Genomic DNA, 22,822 nt, shown 5'->3' with positions numbered 1-22,822 from the left:
TAATTTTATTCTTTATACCCCACACAACTGACTGGGTTGCCCCAGCCGCTCTGGGCGGCATCCATCATGTATAAAAACATAATAAAACACTAGATGTTTTTAAAAAAACACCCTTCAGTGTACAAGATTGCCTTCAGACGGCTTGGGAGTCGGAGAACTCCATACCCCCCAACATTTCTCCTTTGAAAATAGGGACACCCTAAGGAAAAGAGATTAACAGTAATCCTTCAAGTGGTTTGGCTATGCGTTGGTTAATGGGTTAATTGGTGAGCTATGAGGTAAAGGGGAGGGTCAGATGCCTTGTCAATCAAAGAATGCCTTGTCAACCAACCAGAGGCAGCTTTGCAAACCCAGCAGCCTTGTCAACCAACCAGAAGCCGTTTGTCAATGCCAGCAGCCTTGTCAACCAATCAGAGGGAGCATTTTCACTCCCAGCAGTAGGTATAAAACCAGCAGGCCAATGGCCTGCGCTCTCCTTTCCCTCTGGATTTGACTTTTCCTCTTCTCTCCCCCCCCCCCACCTAATCTCAGGTTTTTTGTTTTCTTTATTTCCTTTACCACTCTTTCCTTCTTTCACACTCTTCCAGATTGTGCAACGTTTCCTCTTTCCTTCCTGGTCCTTTTGTCTCCTGCTTTTACAGAGGTCAGCACAAAAGGAGGAGGAGGATTTCTATATGGTAAATGTTTCAAAGTGGGGACTTCATCTGTGGTATGTCACAAATGGGACCTGCACCCAATTGTTGCAGTGTGTTCTGCTGCTTCTGTTTAGAGTTCCAGCCAGCTCTTCCCTCCAAGTGCATTACACAAGCACGCACACACAGAGACACGGGGACGCCCCATTCCATAATGATAATTTTATTCTTTATACCCCACACAACTGACTGGGTTGCCCCAGCCGCTCTGGGCGGCATCCATCATGTATAAAAACATAATAAAACACTAGATGTTTTTAAAAAAACACCCTTCAGTGTACAAGATTGCCTTCAGACGGCTTGGGAGTCGGAGAACTCCATACCCCCCAACATTTCTCCTTTGAAAATAGGGACACCCTAAGGAAAAGAGATTAACAGTAATCCTTCAAGTGGTTTGGCTATGCGTTGGTTAATGGGTTAATTGGTGAGCTATGAGGTAAAGGGGAGGGTCAGATGCCTTGTCAATCAAAGAATGCCTTGTCAACCAACCAGAGGCAGCTTTGCAAACCCAGCAGCCTTGTCAACCAACCAGAAGCCGTTTGTCAATGCCAGCAGCCTTGTCAACCAATCAGAGGGAGCATTTTCACTCCCAGCAGTAGGTATAAAACCAGCAGGCCAATGGCCTGCGCTCAGGCCAATGGCCTGCGCTCAGGCCAATGGCCTGCGCGCTCCTTTCCCTCTGGATTTGACTTTTCCTCTTCTCTCCCCCCCCCCCACCTAATCTCAGGTTTTTTGTTTTCTTTATTTCCTTTACCACTCTTTCCTTCTTTCACACTCTTCCAGATTGTGCAACGTTTCCTCTTTCCTTCCTGGTCCTTTTGTCTCCTGCTTTTACAGAGGTCAGCACAAAAGGAGGAGGAGGATTTCTATATGGTAAATGTTTCAAAGTGGGGACTTCATCTGTGGTATGTCACAAATGGGACCTGCACCCAATTGTTGCAGTGTGTTCTGCTGCTTCTGTTTAGAGTTCCAGCCAGCTCTTCCCTCCAAGTGCATTACACAAGCACGCACACACAGAGACACGGGGACGCCCCATTCCATAATGATAATTTTATTCTTTATACCCCACACAACTGACTGGGTTGCCCCAGCCGCTCTGGGCGGCATCCATCATGTATAAAAACATAATAAAACACTAGATGTTTTTAAAAAAACACCCTTCAGTGTACAAGATTGCCTTCAGACGGCTTGGGAGTCGGAGAACTCCATACCCCCCAACATTTCTCCTTTGAAAATAGGGACACCCTAAGGAAAAGAGATTAACAGTAATCCTTCAAGTGGTTTGGCTATGCGTTGGTTAATGGGTTAATTGGTGAGCTATGAGGTAAAGGGGAGGGTCAGATGCCTTGTCAATCAAAGAATGCCTTGTCAACCAACCAGAGGCAGCTTTGCAAACCCAGCAGCCTTGTCAACCAACCAGAAGCCGTTTGTCAATGCCAGCAGCCTTGTCAACCAATCAGAGGGAGCATTTTCACTCCCAGCAGTAGGTATAAAACCAGCAGGCCAATGGCCTGCGCTCAGGCCAATGGCCTGCGCTCAGGCCAATGGCCTGCGCTCTCCTTTCCCTCTGGATTTGACTTTTCCTCTTCTCTCCCCCCCCCCCACCTAATCTCAGGTTTTTTGTTTTCTTTATTTCCTTTACCACTCTTTCCTTCTTTCACACTCTTCCAGATTGTGCAACGTTTCCTCTTTCCTTCCTGGTCCTTTTGTCTCCTGCTTTTACAGAGGTCAGCACAAAAGGAGGAGGAGGATTTCTATATGGTAAATGTTTCAAAGTGGGGACTTCATCTGTGGTATGTCACAAATGGGACCTGCACCCAATTGTTGCAGTGTGTTCTGCTGCTTCTGTTTAGAGTTCCAGCCAGCTCTTCCCTCCAAGTGCATTACACAAGCACGCACACACAGAGACACGGGGACGCCCCATTCCATAATGATAATTTTATTCTTTATACCCCACACAACTGACTGGGTTGCCCCAGCCGCTCTGGGCGGCATCCATCATGTATAAAAACATAATAAAACACTAGATGTTTTTAAAAAAACACCCTTCAGTGTACAAGATTGCCTTCAGACGGCTTGGGAGTCGGAGAACTCCATACCCCCCAACATTTCTCCTTTGAAAATAGGGACACCCTAAGGAAAAGAGATTAACAGTAATCCTTCAAGTGGTTTGGCTATGCGTTGGTTAATGGGTTAATTGGTGAGCTATGAGGTAAAGGGGAGGGTCAGATGCCTTGTCAATCAAAGAATGCCTTGTCAACCAACCAGAGGCAGCTTTGCAAACCCAGCAGCCTTGTCAACCAACCAGAAGCCGTTTGTCAATGCCAGCAGCCTTGTCAACCAATCAGAGGGAGCATTTTCACTCCCAGCAGTAGGTATAAAACCAGCAGGCCCGGCCTGCGCTCAGGCCAATGGCCTGCGCTCAGGCCAATGGCCTGCGCTCAGGCCAATGGCCTGCGCTCAGGCCAATGGCCTGCGCTCAGGCCAATGGCCTGCGCTCAGGCCAATGGCCTGCGCTCAGGCCAATGGCCTGCGCTCAGGCCAATGGCCTGCGCTCAGGCCAATGGCCTGCGCTCAGGCCAATGGCCTGCGCTCAGGCCAATGGCCTGCGCTCAGGCCAATGGCCTGCGCTCAGGCCAATGGCCTGCGCTCAGGCCAATGGCCTGCGCTCAGGCCAATGGCCTGCGCTCAGGCCAATGGCCTGCGCTCAGGCCAATGGCCTGCGCTCAGGCCAATGGCCTGCGCTCAGGCCAATGGCCTGCGCTCAGGCCAATGGCCTGCGCTCAGGCCAATGGCCTGCGCTCAGGCCAATGGCCTGCGCTCAGGCCAATGGCCTGCGCTCTCTTTTCCCTCTGGATTTGACTTTTCCTCTTCTCTCCCCCCCCCCCACCTAATCTCAGGTTTTTTGTTTTCTTTATTTCCTTTACCACTCTTTCCTTCTTTCACACTCTTCCAGATTGTGCAACGTTTCCTCTTTCCTTCCTGGTCCTTTTGTCTCCTGCTTTTACAGAGGTCAGCACAAAAGGAGGAGGAGGATTTCTATATGGTAAATGCTTCAAAGTGGGGACTTCATCTGTGGTATGTCACAAATGGGACCTGCACCCAATTGTTGCAGTGTGTTCTGCTGCTTCTGTTTAGAGTTCCAGCCAGCTCTTCCCTCCAAGTGCATTACACAAGCACGCACACACAGAGACACGGGGACGCCCCATTCCATAATGATAATTTTATTCTTTATACCCCACACAACTGACTGGGTTGCCCCAGCCGCTCTGGGCGGCATCCATCATGTATAAAAACATAATAAAACACTAGATGTTTTTAAAAAAACACCCTTCAGTGTACAAGATTGCCTTCAGACGGCTTGGGAGTCGGAGAACTCCATACCCCCCAACATTTCTCCTTTGAAAATAGGGACACCCTAAGGAAAAGAGATTAACAGTAATCCTTCAAGTGGTTTGGCTATGCGTTGGTTAATGGGTTAATTGGTGAGCTATGAGGTAAAGGGGAGGGTCAGATGCCTTGTCAATCAAAGAATGCCTTGTCAACCAACCAGAGGCAGCTTTGCAAACCCAGCAGCCTTGTCAACCAACCAGAAGCCGTTTGTCAATGCCAGCAGCCTTGTCAACCAATCAGAGGGAGCATTTTCACTCCCAGCAGTAGGTATAAAACCAGCAGGCCAATGGCCTGCGCTCAGGCCAATGGCCTGCGCTCAGGCCAATGGCCTGCGCTCTCCTTTCCCTCTGGATTTGACTTTTCCTCTTCTCTCCCCCCCCCCCACCTAATCTCAGGTTTTTTGTTTTCTTTATTTCCTTTACCACTCTTTCCTTCTTTCACACTCTTCCAGATTGTGCAACGTTTCCTCTTTCCTTCCTGGTCCTTTTGTCTCCTGCTTTTACAGAGGTCAGCACAAAAGGAGGAGGAGGATTTCTATATGGTAAATGTTTCAAAGTGGGGACTTCATCTGTGGTATGTCACAAATGGGACCTGCACCCAATTGTTGCAGTGTGTTCTGCTGCTTCTGTTTAGAGTTCCAGCCAGCTCTTCCCTCCAAGTGCATTACACAAGCACGCACACACAGAGACACGGGGACGCCCCATTCCATAATGATAATTTTATTCTTTATACCCCACACAACTGACTGGGTTGCCCCAGCCGCTCTGGGCGGCATCCATCATGTATAAAAACATAATAAAACACTAGATGTTTTTAAAAAAACACCCTTCAGTGTACAAGATTGCCTTCAGACGGCTTGGGAGTCGGAGAACTCCATACCCCCCAACATTTCTCCTTTGAAAATAGGGACACCCTAAGGAAAAGAGATTAACAGTAATCCTTCAAGTGGTTTGGCTATGCGTTGGTTAATGGGTTAATTGGTGAGCTATGAGGTAAAGGGGAGGGTCAGATGCCTTGTCAATCAAAGAATGCCTTGTCAACCAACCAGAGGCAGCTTTGCAAACCCAGCAGCCTTGTCAACCAACCAGAAGCCGTTTGTCAATGCCAGCAGCCTTGTCAACCAATCAGAGGGAGCATTTTCACTCCCAGCAGTAGGTATAAAACCAGCAGGCCCGGCCTGCGCTCAGGCCAATGGCCTGCGCTCAGGCCAATGGCCTGCGCTCAGGCCAATGGCCTGCGCTCAGGCCAATGGCCTGCGCTCAGGCCAATGGCCTGCGCTCAGGCCAATGGCCTGCGCTCAGGCCAATGGCCTGCGCTCAGGCCAATGGCCTGCGCTCAGGCCAATGGCCTGCGCTCAGGCCAATGGCCTGCGCTCAGGCCAATGGCCTGCGCTCAGGCCAATGGCCTGCGCTCAGGCCAATGGCCTGCGCTCAGGCCAATGGCCTGCGCTCAGGCCAATGGCCTGCGCTCAGGCCAATGGCCTGCGCTCAGGCCAATGGCCTGCGCTCAGGCCAATGGCCTGCGCTCAGGCCAATGGCCTGCGCTCAGGCCAATGGCCTGCGCTCAGGCCAATGGCCTGCGCTCAGGCCAATGGCCTGCGCTCAGGCCAATGGCCTGCGCTCAGGCCAATGGCCTGCGCTCAGGCCAATGGCCTGCGCTCTCTTTTCCCTCTGGATTTGACTTTTCCTCTTCTCTCCCCCCCCCCCACCTAATCTCAGGTTTTTTGTTTTCTTTATTTCCTTTACCACTCTTTCCTTCTTTCACACTCTTCCAGATTGTGCAACGTTTCCTCTTTCCTTCCTGGTCCTTTTGTCTCCTGCTTTTACAGAGGTCAGCACAAAAGGAGGAGGAGGATTTCTATATGGTAAATGCTTCAAAGTGGGGACTTCATCTGTGGTATGTCACAAATGGGACCTGCACCCAATTGTTGCAGTGTGTTCTGCTGCTTCTGTTTAGAGTTCCAGCCAGCTCTTCCCTCCAAGTGCATTACACAAGCACGCACACACAGAGACACGGGGACGCCCCATTCCATAATGATAATTTTATTCTTTATACCCCACACAACTGACTGGGTTGCCCCAGCCGCTCTGGGCGGCATCCATCATGTATAAAAACATAATAAAACACTAGATGTTTTTAAAAAAACACCCTTCAGTGTACAAGATTGCCTTCAGACGGCTTGGGAGTCGGAGAACTCCATACCCCCCAACATTTCTCCTTTGAAAATAGGGACACCCTAAGGAAAAGAGATTAACAGTAATCCTTCAAGTGGTTTGGCTATGCGTTGGTTAATGGGTTAATTGGTGAGCTATGAGGTAAAGGGGAGGGTCAGATGCCTTGTCAATCAAAGAATGCCTTGTCAACCAACCAGAGGCAGCTTTGCAAACCCAGCAGCCTTGTCAACCAACCAGAAGCCGTTTGTCAATGCCAGCAGCCTTGTCAACCAATCAGAGGGAGCATTTTCACTCCCAGCAGTAGGTATAAAACCAGCAGGCCCGGCCTGCGCTCAGGCCAATGGCCTGCGCTCAGGCCAATGGCCTGCGCTCAGGCCAATGGCCTGCGCTCAGGCCAATGGCCTGCGCTCAGGCCAATGGCCTGCGCTCAGGCCAATGGCCTGCGCTCAGGCCAATGGCCTGCGCTCAGGCCAATGGCCTGCGCTCAGGCCAATGGCCTGCGCTCAGGCCAATGGCCTGCGCTCAGGCCAATGGCCTGCGCTCAGGCCAATGGCCTGCGCTCAGGCCAATGGCCTGCGCTCAGGCCAATGGCCTGCGCTCAGGCCAATGGCCTGCGCTCAGGCCAATGGCCTGCGCTCAGGCCAATGGCCTGCGCTCAGGCCAATGGCCTGCGCTCAGGCCAATGGCCTGCGCTCAGGCCAATGGCCTGCGCTCTCCTTTCCCTCTGGATTTGACTTTTCCTATTCTCTCCCCCCCCCCCACCTAATCTCAGGTTTTTTGTTTTCTTTATTTCCTTTACCACTCTTTCCTTCTTTCACACTCTTCCAGATTGTGCAACGTTTCCTCTTTCCTTCCTGGTCCTTTTGTCTCCTGCTTTTACAGAGGTCAGCACAAAAGGAGGAGGAGGATTTCTATATGGTAAATGTTTCAAAGTGGGGACTTCATCTGTGGTATGTCACAAATGGGACCTGCACCCAATTGTTGCAGTGTGTTCTGCTGCTTCTGTTTAGAGTTCCAGCCAGCTCTTCCCTCCAAGTGCATTACACAAGCACGCACACACAGAGACACGGGGACGCCCCATTCCATAATGATAATTTTATTCTTTATACCCCACACAACTGACTGGGTTGCCCCAGCCGCTCTGGGCGGCATCCATCATGTATAAAAACATAATAAAACACTAGATGTTTTTAAAAAAACACCCTTCAGTGTACAAGATTGCCTTCAGACGGCTTGGGAGTCGGAGAACTCCATACCCCCCAACATTTCTCCTTTGAAAATAGGGACACCCTAAGGAAAAGAGATTAACAGTAATCCTTCAAGTGGTTTGGCTATGCGTTGGTTAATGGGTTAATTGGTGAGCTATGAGGTAAAGGGGAGGGTCAGATGCCTTGTCAATCAAAGAATGCCTTGTCAACCAACCAGAGGCAGCTTTGCAAACCCAGCAGCCTTGTCAACCAACCAGAAGCCGTTTGTCAATGCCAGCAGCCTTGTCAACCAATCAGAGGGAGCATTTTCACTCCCAGCAGTAGGTATAAAACCAGCAGGCCAATGGCCTGCGCTCAGGCCAATGGCCTGCGCTCAGGCCAATGGCCTGCGCTCTCTTTTCCCTCTGGATTTGACTTTTCCTCTTCTCTCCCCCCCCCCACCTAATCTCAGGTTTTTTGTTTTCTTTATTTCCTTTACCACTCTTTCCTTCTTTCACACTCTTCCAGATTGTGCAACGTTTCCTCTTTCCTTCCTGGTCCTTTTGTCTCCTGCTTTTACAGAGGTCAGCACAAAAGGAGGAGGAGGATTTCTATATGGTAAATGCTTCAAAGTGGGGACTTCATCTGTGGTATGTCACAAATGGGACCTGCACCCAATTGTTGCAGTGTGTTCTGCTGCTTCTGTTTAGAGTTCCAGCCAGCTCTTCCCTCCAAGTGCATTACACAAGCACGCACACACAGAGACACGGGGACGCCCCATTCCATAATGATAATTTTATTCTTTATACCCCACACAACTGACTGGGTTGCCCCAGCCGCTCTGGGCGGCATCCATCATGTATAAAAACATAATAAAACACTAGATGTTTTTAAAAAAACACCCTTCAGTGTACAAGATTGCCTTCAGACGGCTTGGGAGTCGGAGAACTCCATACCCCCCAACATTTCTCCTTTGAAAATAGGGACACCCTAAGGAAAAGAGATTAACAGTAATCCTTCAAGTGGTTTGGCTATGCGTTGGTTAATGGGTTAATTGGTGAGCTATGAGGTAAAGGGGAGGGTCAGATGCCTTGTCAATCAAAGAATGCCTTGTCAACCAACCAGAGGCAGCTTTGCAAACCCAGCAGCCTTGTCAACCAACCAGAAGCCGTTTGTCAATGCCAGCAGCCTTGTCAACCAATCAGAGGGAGCATTTTCACTCCCAGCAGTAGGTATAAAACCAGCAGGCCCGGCCTGCGCTCAGGCCAATGGCCTGCGCTCAGGCCAATGGCCTGCGCTCAGGCCAATGGCCTGCGCTCAGGCCAATGGCCTGCGCTCAGGCCAATGGCCTGCGCTCAGGCCAATGGCCTGCGCTCAGGCCAATGGCCTGCGCTCAGGCCAATGGCCTGCGCTCAGGCCAATGGCCTGCGCTCAGGCCAATGGCCTGCGCTCAGGCCAATGGCCTGCGCTCAGGCCAATGGCCTGCGCTCAGGCCAATGGCCTGCGCTCAGGCCAATGGCCTGCGCTCAGGCCAATGGCCTGCGCTCAGGCCAATGGCCTGCGCTCAGGCCAATGGCCTGCGCTCAGGCCAATGGCCTGCGCTCAGGCCAATGGCCTGCGCTCAGGCCAATGGCCTGCGCTCAGGCCAATGGCCTGCGCTCAGGCCAATGGCCTGCGCTCAGGCCAATGGCCTGCGCTCTCTTTTCCCTCTGGATTTGACTTTTCCTCTTCTCTCCCCCCCCCCCACCTAATCTCAGGTTTTTTGTTTTCTTTATTTCCTTTACCACTCTTTCCTTCTTTCACACTCTTCCAGATTCTGCAACGTTTCCTCTTTCCTTCCTGGTCCTTTTGTCTCCTGCTTTTACAGAGGTCAGCACAAAAGGAGGAGGAGGATTTCTATATGGTAAATGCTTCAAAGTGGGGACTTCATCTGTGGTATGTCACAAATGGGACCTGCACCCAATTGTTGCAGTGTGTTCTGCTGCTTCTGTTTAGAGTTCCAGCCAGCTCTTCCCTCCAAGTGCATTACACAAGCACGCACACACAGAGACACGGGGACGCCCCATTCCATAATGATAATTTTATTCTTTATACCCCACACAACTGACTGGGTTGCCCCAGCCGCTCTGGGCGGCATCCATCATGTATAAAAACATAATAAAACACTAGATGTTTTTAAAAAAACACCCTTCAGTGTACAAGATTGCCTTCAGACGGCTTGGGAGTCGGAGAACTCCATACCCCCCAACATTTCTCCTTTGAAAATAGGGACACCCTAAGGAAAAGAGATTAACAGTAATCCTTCAAGTGGTTTGGCTATGCGTTGGTTAATGGGTTAATTGGTGAGCTATGAGGTAAAGGGGAGGGTCAGATGCCTTGTCAATCAAAGAATGCCTTGTCAACCAACCAGAGGCAGCTTTGCAAACCCAGCAGCCTTGTCAACCAACCAGAAGCCGTTTGTCAATGCCAGCAGCCTTGTCAACCAATCAGAGGGAGCATTTTCACTCCCAGCAGTAGGTATAAAACCAGCAGGCCCGGCCTGCGCTCAGGCCAATGGCCTGCGCTCAGGCCAATGGCCTGCGCTCAGGCCAATGGCCTGCGCTCAGGCCAATGGCCTGCGCTCAGGCCAATGGCCTGCGCTCAGGCCAATGGCCTGCGCTCAGGCCAATGGCCTGCGCTCAGGCCAATGGCCTGCGCTCAGGCCAATGGCCTGCGCTCAGGCCAATGGCCTGCGCTCAGGCCAATGGCCTGCGCTCAGGCCAATGGCCTGCGCTCAGGCCAATGGCCTGCGCTCAGGCCAATGGCCTGCGCTCAGGCCAATGGCCTGCGCTCAGGCCAATGGCCTGCGCTCAGGCCAATGGCCTGCGCTCAGGCCAATGGCCTGCGCTCAGGCCAATGGCCTGCGCTCAGGCCAATGGCCTGCGCTCAGGCCAATGGCCTGCGCTCAGGCCAATGGCCTGCGCTCTCTTTTCCCTCTGGATTTGACTTTTCCTCTTCTCTCCCCCCCCCCACCTAATCTCAGGTTTTTTGTTTTCTTTATTTCCTTTACCACTCTTTCCTTCTTTCACACTCTTCCAGATTGTGCAACGTTTCCTCTTTCCTTCCTGGTCCTTTTGTCTCCTGCTTTTACAGAGGTCAGCACAAAAGGAGGAGGAGGATTTCTATATGGTAAATGCTTCAAAGTGGGGACTTCATCTGTGGTATGTCACAAATGGGACCTGCACCCAATTGTTGCAGTGTGTTCTGCTGCTTCTGTTTAGAGTTCCAGCCAGCTCTTCCCTCCAAGTGCATTACACAAGCACGCACACACAGAGACACGGGGACGCCCCATTCCATAATGATAATTTTATTCTTTATACCCCACACAACTGACTGGGTTGCCCCAGCCGCTCTGGGCGGCATCCATCATGTATAAAAACATAATAAAACACTAGATGTTTTTAAAAAAACACCCTTCAGTGTACAAGATTGCCTTCAGACGGCTTGGGAGTCGGAGAACTCCATACCCCCCAACATTTCTCCTTTGAAAATAGGGACACCCTAAGGAAAAGAGATTAACAGTAATCCTTCAAGTGGTTTGGCTATGCGTTGGTTAATGGGTTAATTGGTGAGCTATGAGGTAAAGGGGAGGGTCAGATGCCTTGTCAATCAAAGAATGCCTTGTCAACCAACCAGAGGCAGCTTTGCAAACCCAGCAGCCTTGTCAACCAACCAGAAGCCGTTTGTCAATGCCAGCAGCCTTGTCAACCAATCAGAGGGAGCATTTTCACTCCCAGCAGTAGGTATAAAACCAGCAGGCCAATGGCCTGCGCTCAGGCCAATGGCCTGCGCTCAGGCCAATGGCCTGCGCTCTCTTTTCCCTCTGGATTTGACTTTTCCTCTTCTCTCCCCCCCCCCCACCTAATCTCAGGTTTTTTGTTTTCTTTATTTCCTTTACCACTCTTTCCTTCTTTCACACTCTTCCAGATTGTGCAACGTTTCCTCTTTCCTTCCTGGTCCTTTTGTCTCCTGCTTTTACAGAGGTCAGCACAAAAGGAGGAGGAGGATTTCTATATGGTAAATGCTTCAAAGTGGGGACTTCATCTGTGGTATGTCACAAATGGGACCTGCACCCAATTGTTGCAGTGTGTTCTGCTGCTTCTGTTTAGAGTTCCAGCCAGCTCTTCCCTCCAAGTGCATTACACAAGCACGCACACACAGAGACACGGGGACGCCCCATTCCATAATGATAATTTTATTCTTTATACCCCACACAACTGACTGGGTTGCCCCAGCCGCTCTGGGCGGCATCCATCATGTATAAAAACATAATAAAACACTAGATGTTTTTAAAAAAACACCCTTCAGTGTACAAGATTGCCTTAGACGGCTTGGGAGTCGGAGAACTCCATACCCCCCAACATTTCTCCTTTGAAAATAGGGACACCCTAAGGAAAAGAGATTAACAGTAATCCTTCAAGTGGTTTGGCTATGCGTTGGTTAATGGGTTAATTGGTGAGCTATGAGGTAAAGGGGAGGGTCAGATGCCTTGTCAATCAAAGAATGCCTTGTCAACCAACCAGAGGCAGCTTTGCAAACCCAGCAGCCTTGTCAACCAACCAGAAGCCGTTTGTCAATGCCAGCAGCCTTGTCAACCAATCAGAGGGAGCATTTTCACTCCCAGCAGTAGGTATAAAACCAGCAGGCCAATGGCCTGCGCTCAGGCCAATGGCCTGCGCTCAGGCCAATGGCCTGCGCTCTCCTTTCCCTCTGGATTTGACTTTTCCTCTTCTCTCCCCCCCCCCACCTAATCTCAGGTTTTTTGTTTTCTTTATTTCCTTTACCACTCTTTCCTTCTTTCACACTCTTCCAGATTGTGCAACGTTTCCTCTTTCCTTCCTGGTCCTTTTGTCTCCTGCTTTTACAGAGGTCAGCACAAAAGGAGGAGGAGGATTTCTATATGGTAAATGTTTCAAAGTGGGGACTTCATCTGTGGTATGTCACAAATGGGACCTGCACCCAATTGTTGCAGTGTGTTCTGCTGCTTCTGTTTAGAGTTCCAGCCAGCTCTTCCCTCCAAGTGCATTACACAAGCACGCACACACAGAGACACGGGGACGCCCCATTCCATAATGATAATTTTATTCTTTATACCCCACACAACTGACTGGGTTGCCCCAGCCGCTCTGGGCGGCATCCATCATGTATAAAAACATAATAAAACACTAGATGTTTTTAAAAAAACACCCTTCAGTGTACAAGATTGCCTTCAGACGGCTTGGGAGTCGGAGAACTCCATACCCCCCAACATTTCTCCTTTGAAAATAGGGACACCCTAAGGAAAAGAGATTAACAGTAATCCTTCAAGTGGTTTGGCTATGCGTTGGTTAATGGGTTAATTGGTGAGCTATGAGGTAAAGGGGAGGGTCAGATGCCTTGTCAATCAAAGAATGCCTTGTCAACCAACCAGAGGCAGCTTTGCAAACCCAGCAGCCTTGTCAACCAACCAGAAGCCGTTTGTCAATGCCAGCAGCCTTGTCAACCAATCAGAGGGAGCATTTTCACTCCCAGCAGTAGGTATAAAACCAGCAGGCCCGGCCTGCGCTCAGGCCAATGGCCTGCGCTCAGGCCAATGGCCTGCGCTCAGGCCAATGGCCTGCGCTCAGGCCAATGGCCTGCGCTCAGGCCAATGGCCTGCGCTCAGGCCAATGGCCTGCGCTCAGGCCAATGGCCTGCGCTCAGGCCAATGGCCTGCGCTCAGGCCAATGGCCTGCGCTCAGGCCAATGGCCTGCGCTCAGGCCAATGGCCTGCGCTCAGGCCAATGGCCTGCGCTCAGGCCAATGGCCTGCGCTCAGGCCAATGGCCTGCGCTCAGGCCAATGGCCTGCGCTCAGGCCAATGGCCTGCGCTCAGGCCAATGGCCTGCGCTCAGGCCAATGGCCTGCGCTCAGGCCAATGGCCTGCGCTCAGGCCAATGGCCTGCGCTCAGGCCAATGGCCTGCGCTCAGGCCAATGGCCTGCGCTCAGGCCAATGGCCTGCGCTCAGGCCAATGGCCTGCGCTCAGGCCAATGGCCTGCGCTCAGGCCAATGGCCTGCGCTCAGGCCAATGGCCTGCGCTCAGGCCAATGGCCTGCGCTCTCTTTTCCCTCTGGATTTGACTTTTCCTCTTCTCTCCCCCCCCCCCACCTAATCTCAGGTTTTTTGTTTTCTTTATTTCCTTTACCACTCTTTCCTTCTTTCACACTCTTCCAGATTGTGCAACGTTTCCTCTTTCCTTCCTGGTCCTTTTGTCTCCTGCTTTTACAGAGGTCAGCACAAAAGGAGGAGGAGGATTTCTATATGGTAAATGCTTCAAAGTGGGGACTTCATCTGTGGTATGTCACAAATGGGACCTGCACCCAATTGTTGCAGTGTGTTCTGCTGCTTCTGTTTAGAGTTCCAGCCAGCTCTTCCCTCCAAGTGCATTACACAAGCACGCACACACAGAGACACGGGGACGCCCCATTCCATAATGATAATTTTATTCTTTATACCCCACACAACTGACTGGGTTGCCCCAGCCGCTCTGGGCGGCATCCATCATGTATAAAAACATAATAAAACACTAGATGTTTTTAAAAAAACACCCTTCAGTGTACAAGATTGCCTTCAGACGGCTTGGGAGTCGGAGAACTCCATACCCCCCAACATTTCTCCTTTGAAAATAGGGACACCCTAAGGAAAAGAGATTAACAGTAATCCTTCAAGTGGTTTGGCTATGCGTTGGTTAATGGGTTAATTGGTGAGCTATGAGGTAAAGGGGAGGGTCAGATGCCTTGTCAATCAAAGAATGCCTTGTCAACCAACCAGAGGCAGCTTTGCAAACCCAGCAGCCTTGTCAACCAACCAGAAGCCGTTTGTCAATGCCAGCAGCCTTGTCAACCAATCAGAGGGAGCATTTTCACTCCCAGCAGTAGGTATAAAACCAGCAGGCCCGGCCTGCGCTCAGGCCAATGGCCTGCGCTCAGGCCAATGGCCTGCGCTCAGGCCAATGGCCTGCGCTCAGGCCAATGGCCTGCGCTCAGGCCAATGGCCTGCGCTCAGGCCAATGGCCTGCGCTCAGGCCAATGGCCTGCGCTCAGGCCAATGGCCTGCGCTCAGGCCAATGGCCTGCGCTCAGGCCAATGGCCTGCGCTCAGGCCAATGGCCTGCGCTCAGGCCAATGGCCTGCGCTCAGGCCAATGGCCTGCGCTCAGGCCAATGGCCTGCGCTCAGGCCAATGGCCTGCGCTCAGGCCAATGGCCTGCGCTCAGGCCAATGGCCTGCGCTCAGGCCAATGGCCTGCGCTCAGGCCAATGGCCTGCGCTCAGGCCAATGGCCTGCGCTCAGGCCAATGGCCTGCGCTCAGGCCAATGGCCTGCGCTCAGGCCAATGGCCTGCGCTCAGGCCAATGGCCTGCGCTCAGGCCAATGGCCTGCGCTCAGGCCAATGGCCTGCGCTCTCTTTTCCCTCTGGATTTGACTTTTCCTCTTCTCTCCCCCCCCCCCACCTAATCTCAGGTTTTTTGTTTTCTTTATTTCCTTTACCACTCTTTCCTTCTTTCACACTCTTCCAGATTGTGCAACGTTTCCTCTTTCCTTCCTGGTCCTTTTGTCTCCTGCTTTTACAGAGGTCAGCACAAAAGGAGGAGGAGGATTTCTATATGGTAAATGCTTCAAAGTGGGGACTTCATCTGTGGTATGTCACAAATGGGACCTGCACCCAATTGTTGCAGTGTGTTCTGCTGCTTCTGTTTAGAGTTCCAGCCAGCTCTTCCCTCCAAGTGCATTACACAAGCACGCACACACAGAGACACGGGGACGCCCCATTCCATAATGATAATTTTATTCTTTATACCCCACACAACTGACTGGGTTGCCCCAGCCGCTCTGGGCGGCATCCATCATGTATAAAAACATAATAAAACACTAGATGTTTTTAAAAAAACACCCTTCAGTGTACAAGATTGCCTTCAGACGGCTTGGGAGTCGGAGAACTCCATACCCCCCAACATTTCTCCTTTGAAAATAGGGACACCCTAAGGAAAAGAGATTAACAGTAATCCTTCAAGTGGTTTGGCTATGCGTTGGTTAATGGGTTAATTGGTGAGCTATGAGGTAAAGGGGAGGGTCAGATGCCTTGTCAATCAAAGAATGCCTTGTCAACCAACCAGAGGCAGCTTTGCAAACCCAGCAGCCTTGTCAACCAACCAGAAGCCGTTTGTCAATGCCAGCAGCCTTGTCAACCAATCAGAGGGAGCATTTTCACTCCCAGCAGTAGGTATAAAACCAGCAGGCCCGGCCTGCGCTCAGGCCAATGGCCTGCGCTCAGGCCAATGGCCTGCGCTCAGGCCAATGGCCTGCGCTCAGGCCAATGGCCTGCGCTCAGGCCAATGGCCTGCGCTCAGGCCAATGGCCTGCGCTCAGGCCAATGGCCTGCGCTCAGGCCAATGGCCTGCGCTCAGGCCAATGGCCTGCGCTCAGGCCAATGGCCTGCGCTCAGGCCAATGGCCTGCGCTCAGGCCAATGGCCTGCGCTCAGGCCAATGGCCTGCGCTCAGGCCAATGGCCTGCGCTCAGGCCAATGGCCTGCGCTCAGGCCAATGGCCTGCGCTCAGGCCAATGGCCTGCGCTCAGGCCAATGGCCTGCGCTCAGGCCAATGGCCTGCGCTCAGGCCAATGGCCTGCGCTCAGGCCAATGGCCTGCGCTCAGGCCAATGGCCTGCGCTCAGGCCAATGGCCTGCGCTCAGGCCAATGGCCTGCGCTCAGGCCAATGGCCTGCGCTCTCTTTTCCCTCTGGATTTGACTTTTCCTCTTCTCTCCCCCCCCCCACCTAATCTCAGGTTTTTTGTTTTCTTTATTTCCTTTACCACTCTTTCCTTCTTTCACACTCTTCCAGATTGTGCAACGTTTCCTCTTTCCTTCCTGGTCCTTTTGTCTCCTGCTTTTACAGAGGTCAGCACAAAAGGAGGAGGAGGATTTCTATATGGTAAATGCTTCAAAGTGGGGACTTCATCTGTGGTATGTCACAAATGGGACCTGCACCCAATTGTTGCAGTGTGTTCTGCTGCTTCTGTTTAGAGTTCCAGCCAGCTCTTCCCTCCAAGTGCATTACACAAGCACGCACACACAGAGACACGGGGACGCCCCATTCCATAATGATAATTTTATTCTTTATACCCCACACAACTGACTGGGTTGCCCCAGCCGCTCTGGGCGGCATCCATCATGTATAAAAACATAATAAAACACTAGATGTTTTTAAAAAAACACCCTTCAGTGTACAAGATTGCCTTCAGACGGCTTGGGAGTCGGAGAACTCCATACCCCCCAACATTTCTCCTTTGAAAATAGGGACACCCTAAGGAAAAGAGATTAACAGTAATCCTTCAAGTGGTTTGGCTATGCGTTGGTTAATGGGTTAATTGGTGAGCTATGAGGTAAAGGGGAGGGTCAGATGCCTTGTCAATCAAAGAATGCCTTGTCAACCAACCAGAGGCAGCTTTGCAAACCCAGCAGCCTTGTCAACCAACCAGAAGCCGTTTGTCAATGCCAGCAGCCTTGTCAACCAATCAGAGGGAGCATTTTCACTCCCAGCAGTAGGTATAAAACCAGCAGGCCAATGGCCTGCGCTCAGGCCAATGGCCTGCGCTCAGGCCAATGGCCTGCGCTCTCTTTTCCCTCTGGATTTGACTTTTCCTCTTCTCTCCCCCCCCCCACCTAATCTCAGGTTTTTTGTTTTCTTTATTTCCTTTACCACTCTTTCCTTCTTTCACACTCTTCCAGATTGTGCAACGTTTCCTCTTTCCTTCCTGGTCCTTTTGTCTCCTGCTTTTACAGAGGTCAGCACAAAAGGAGGAGGAGGATTTCTATATGGTAAATGCTTCAAAGTGGGGACTTCATCTGTGGTATGTCACAAATGGGACCTGCACCCAATTGTTGCAGTGTGTTCTGCTGCTTCTGTTTAGAGTTCCAGCCAGCTCTTCCCTCCAAGTGCATTACACAAGCACGCACACACAGAGACACGGGGACGCCCCATTCCATAATGATAATTTTATTCTTTATACCCCACACAACTGACTGGGTTGCCCCAGCCGCTCTGGGCGGCATCCATCATGTATAAAAACATAATAAAACACTAGATGTTTTTAAAAAAACACCCTTCAGTGTACAAGATTGCCTTCAGACGGCTTGGGAGTCGGAGAACTCCATACCCCCCAACATTTCTCCTTTGAAAATAGGGACACCCTAAGGAAAAGAGATTAACAGTAATCCTTCAAGTGGTTTGGCTATGCGTTGGTTAATGGGTTAATTGGTGAGCTATGAGGTAAAGGGGAGGGTCAGATGCCTTGTCAATCAAAGAATGCCTTGTCAACCAACCAGAGGCAGCTTTGCAAACCCAGCAGCCTTGTCAACCAACCAGAAGCCGTTTGTCAATGCCAGCAGCCTTGTAAACCAATCAGAGGGAGCATTTTCACTCCCAGCAGTAGGTATAAAACCAGCAGGCCCGGCCTGCGCTCAGGCCAATGGCCTGCGCTCAGGCCAATGGCCTGCGCTCAGGCCAATGGCCTGCGCTCAGGCCAATGGCCTGCGCTCAGGCCAATGGCCTGCGCTCAGGCCAATGGCCTGCGCTCAGGCCAATGGCCTGCGCTCAGGCCAATGGCCTGCGCTCAGGCCAATGGCCTGCGCTCAGGCCAATGGCCTGCGCTCAGGCCAATGGCCTGCGCTCAGGCCAATGGCCTGCGCTCAGGCCAATGGCCTGCGCTCAGGCCAATGGCCTGCGCTCAGGCCAATGGCCTGCGCTCAGGCCAATGGCCTGCGCTCAGGCCAATGGCCTGCGCTCAGGCCAATGGCCTGCGCTCAGGCCAATGGCCTGCGCTCAGGCCAATGGCCTGCGCTCAGGCCAATGGCCTGCGCTCAGGCCAATGGCCTGCGCTCAGGCCAATGGCCTGCGCTCTCTTTTCCCTCTGGATTTGACTTTTCCTCTTCTCTCCCCCCCCCCACCTAATCTCAGGTTTTTTGTTTTCTTTATTTCCTTTACCACTCTTTCCTTCTTTCACACTCTTCCAGATTGTGCAACGTTTCCTCTTTCCTTCCTGGTCCTTTTGTCTCCTGCTTTTACAGAGGTCAGCACAAAAGGAGGAGGAGGATTTCTATATGGTAAATGCTTCAAAGTGGGGACTTCATCTGTGGTATGTCACAAATGGGACCTGCACCCAATTGTTGCAGTGTGTTCTGCTGCTTCTGTTTAGAGTTCCAGCCAGCTCTTCCCTCCAAGTGCATTACACAAGCACGCACACACAGAGACACGGGGACGCCCCATTCCATAATGATAATTTTATTCTTTATACCCCACACAACTGACTGGGTTGCCCCAGCCGCTCTGGGCGGCATCCATCATGTATAAAAACATAATAAAACACTAGATGTTTTTAAAAAAACACCCTTCAGTGTACAAGATTGCCTTCAGACGGCTTGGGAGTCGGAGAACTCCATACCCCCCAACATTTCTCCTTTGAAAATAGGGACACCCTAAGGAAAAGAGATTAACAGTAATCCTTCAAGTGGTTTGGCTATGCGTTGGTTAATGGGTTAATTGGTGAGCTATGAGGTAAAGGGGAGGGTCAGATGCCTTGTCAATCAAAGAATGCCTTGTCAACCAACCAGAGGCAGCTTTGCAAACCCAGCAGCCTTGTCAACCAACCAGAAGCCGTTTGTCAATGCCAGCAGCCTTGTCAACCAATCAGAGGGAGCATTTTCACTCCCAGCAGTAGGTATAAAGCCAGCAGGCCCGGCCTGCGCTCAGGCCAATGGCCTGCGCTCAGGCCAATGGCCTGCGCTCAGGCCAATGGCCTGCGCTCAGGCCAATGGCCTGCGCTCAGGCCAATGGCCTGCGCTCAGGCCAATGGCCTGCGCTCAGGCCAATGGCCTGCGCTCAGGCCAATGGCCTGCGCTCAGGCCAATGGCCTGCGCTCAGGCCAATGGCCTGCGCTCAGGCCAATGGCCTGCGCTCAGGCCAATGGCCTGCGCTCAGGCCAATGGCCTGCGCTCAGGCCAATGGCCTGCGCTCAGGCCAATGGCCTGCGCTCAGGCCAATGGCCTGCGCTCAGGCCAATGGCCTGCGCTCAGGCCAATGGCCTGCGCTCTCTTTTCCCTCTGGATTTGACTTTTCCTCTTCTCTCCCCCCCCCCACCTAATCTCAGGTTTTTTGTTTTCTTTATTTCCTTTACCACTCTTTCCTTCTTTCACACTCTTCCAGATTGTGCAACGTTTCCTCTTTCCTTCCTGGTCCTTTTGTCTCCTGCTTTTACAGAGGTCAGCACAAAAGGAGGAGGAGGATTTCTATATGGTAAATGCTTCAAAGTGGGGACTTCATCTGTGGTATGTCACAAATGGGACCTGCACCCAATTGTTGCAGTGTGTTCTGCTGCTTCTGTTTAGAGTTCCAGCCAGCTCTTCCCTCCAAGTGCATTACACAAGCACGCACACACAGAGACACGGGGACGCCCCATTCCATAATGATAATTTTATTCTTTATACCCCACACAACTGACTGGGTTGCCCCAGCCGCTCTGGGCGGCATCCATCATGTATAAAAACATAATAAAACACTAGATGTTTTTAAAAAAACACCCTTCAGTGTACAAGATTGCCTTCAGACGGCTTGGGAGTCGGAGAACTCCATACCCCCCAACATTTCTCCTTTGAAAATAGGGACACCCTAAGGAAAAGAGATTAACAGTAATCCTTCAAGTGGTTTGGCTATGCGTTGGTTAATGGGTTAATTGGTGAGCTATGAGGTAAAGGGGAGGGTCAGATGCCTTGTCAATCAAAGAATGCCTTGTCAACCAACCAGAGGCAGCTTTGCAAACCCAGCAGCCTTGTCAACCAACCAGAAGCCGTTTGTCAATGCCAGCAGCCTTGTCAACCAATCAGAGGGAGCATTTTCACTCCCAGCAGTAGGTATAAAACCAGCAGGCCCGGCCTGCGCTCAGGCCAATGGCCTGCGCTCAGGCCAATGGCCTGCGCTCAGGCCAATGGCCTGCGCTCAGGCCAATGGCCTGCGCTCAGGCCAATGGCCTGCGCTCAGGCCAATGGCCTGCGCTCAGGCCAATGGCCTGCGCTCAGGCCAATGGCCTGCGCTCAGGCCAATGGCCTGCGCTCAGGCCAATGGCCTGCGCTCAGGCCAATGGCCTGCGCTCAGGCCAATGGCCTGCGCTCAGGCCAATGGCCTGCGCTCAGGCCAATGGCCTGCGCTCAGGCCAATGGCCTGCGCTCAGGCCAATGGCCTGCGCTCAGGCCAATGGCCTGCGCTCAGGCCAATGGCCTGCGCTCAGGCCAATGGCCTGCGCTCAGGCCAATGGCCTGCGCTCAGGCCAATGGCCTGCGCTCAGGCCAATGGCCTGCGCTCAGGCCAATGGCCTGCGCTCTCTTTTCCCTCTGGATTTGACTTTTCCTCTTCTCTCCCCCCCCCCACCTAATCTCAGGTTTTTTGTTTTCTTTATTTCCTTTACCACTCTTTCCTTCTTTCACACTCTTCCAGATTGTGCAACGTTTCCTCTTTCCTTCCTGGTCCTTTTGTCTCCTGCTTTTACAGAGGTCAGCACAAAAGGAGGAGGAGGATTTCTATATGGTAAATGCTTCAAAGTGGGGACTTCATCTGTGGTATGTCACAAATGGGACCTGCACCCAATTGTTGCAGTGTGTTCTGCTGCTTCTGTTTAGAGTTCCAGCCAGCTCTTCCCTCCAAGTGCATTACACAAGCACGCACACACAGAGACACGGGGACGCCCCATTCCATAATGATAATTTTATTCTTTATACCCCACACAACTGACTGGGTTGCCCCAGCCGCTCTGGGCGGCATCCATCATGTATAAAAACATAATAAAACACTAGATGTTTTTAAAAAAACACCCTTCAGTGTACAAGATTGCCTTCAGACGGCTTGGGAGTCGGAGAACTCCATACCCCCCAACATTTCTCCTTTGAAAATAGGGACACCCTAAGGAAAAGAGATTAACAGTAATCCTTCAAGTGGTTTGGCTATGCGTTGGTTAATGGGTTAATTGGTGAGCTATGAGGTAAAGGGGAGGGTCAGATGCCTTGTCAATCAAAGAATGCCTTGTCAACCAACCAGAGGCAGCTTTGCAAACCCAGCAGCCTTGTCAACCAACCAGAAGCCGTTTGTCAATGCCAGCAGCCTTGTCAACCAATCAGAGGGAGCATTTTCACTCCCAGCAGTAGGTATAAAACCAGCAGGCCAATGGCCTGCGCTCAGGCCAATGGCCTGCGCTCAGGCCAATGGCCTGCGCTCTCTTTTCCCTCTGGATTTGACTTTTCCTCTTCTCTCCCCCCCCCCCACCTAATCTCAGGTTTTTTGTTTTCTTTATTTCCTTTACCACTCTTTCCTTCTTTCACACTCTTCCAGATTGTGCAACGTTTCCTCTTTCCTTCCTGGTCCTTTTGTCTCCTGCTTTTACAGAGGTCAGCACAAAAGGAGGAGGAGGATTTCTATATGGTAAATGCTTCAAAGTGGGGACTTCATCTGTGGTATGTCACAAATGGGACCTGCACCCAATTGTTGCAGTGTGTTCTGCTGCTTCTGTTTAGAGTTCCAGCCAGCTCTTCCCTCCAAGTGCATTACACAAGCACGCACACACAGAGACACGGGGACGCCCCATTCCATAATGATAATTTTATTCTTTATACCCCACACAACTGACTGGGTTGCCCCAGCCGCTCTGGGCGGCATCCATCATGTATAAAAACATAATAAAACACTAGATGTTTTTAAAAAAACACCCTTCAGTGTACAAGATTGCCTTCAGACGGCTTGGGAGTCGGAGAACTCCATACCCCCCAACATTTCTCCTTTGAAAATAGGGACACCCTAAGGAAAAGAGATTAACAGTAATCCTTCAAGTGGTTTGGCTATGCGTTGGTTAATGGGTTAATTGGTGAGCTATGAGGTAAAGGGGAGGGTCAGATGCCTTGTCAATCAAAGAATGCCTTGTCAACCAACCAGAGGCAGCTTTGCAAACCCAGCAGCCTTGTCAACCAACCAGAAGCCGTTTGTCAATGCCAGCAGCCTTGTCAACCAATCAGAGGGAGCATTTTCACTCCCAGCAGTAGGTATAAAACCAGCAGGCCAATGGCCTGCGCTCAGGCCAATGGCCTGCGCTCAGGCCAATGGCCTGCGCTCTCTTTTCCCTCTGGATTTGACTTTTCCTCTTCTCTCCCCCCCCCCACCTAATCTCAGGTTTTTTGTTTTCTTTATTTCCTTTACCACTCTTTCCTTCTTTCACACTCTTCCAGATTGTGCAACGTTTCCTCTTTCCTTCCTGGTCCTTTTGTCTCCTGCTTTTACAGAGGTCAG

The sequence above is a fragment of the Podarcis muralis genome, chromosome 13 (genome assembly GCF_964188315.1).
Source record: "Podarcis muralis chromosome 13, rPodMur119.hap1.1, whole genome shotgun sequence".
In the NCBI taxonomy this organism is placed as follows: Eukaryota; Metazoa; Chordata; class Lepidosauria; order Squamata; family Lacertidae; genus Podarcis; species Podarcis muralis.
This window is presented reverse-complemented; position numbering follows the sequence as displayed.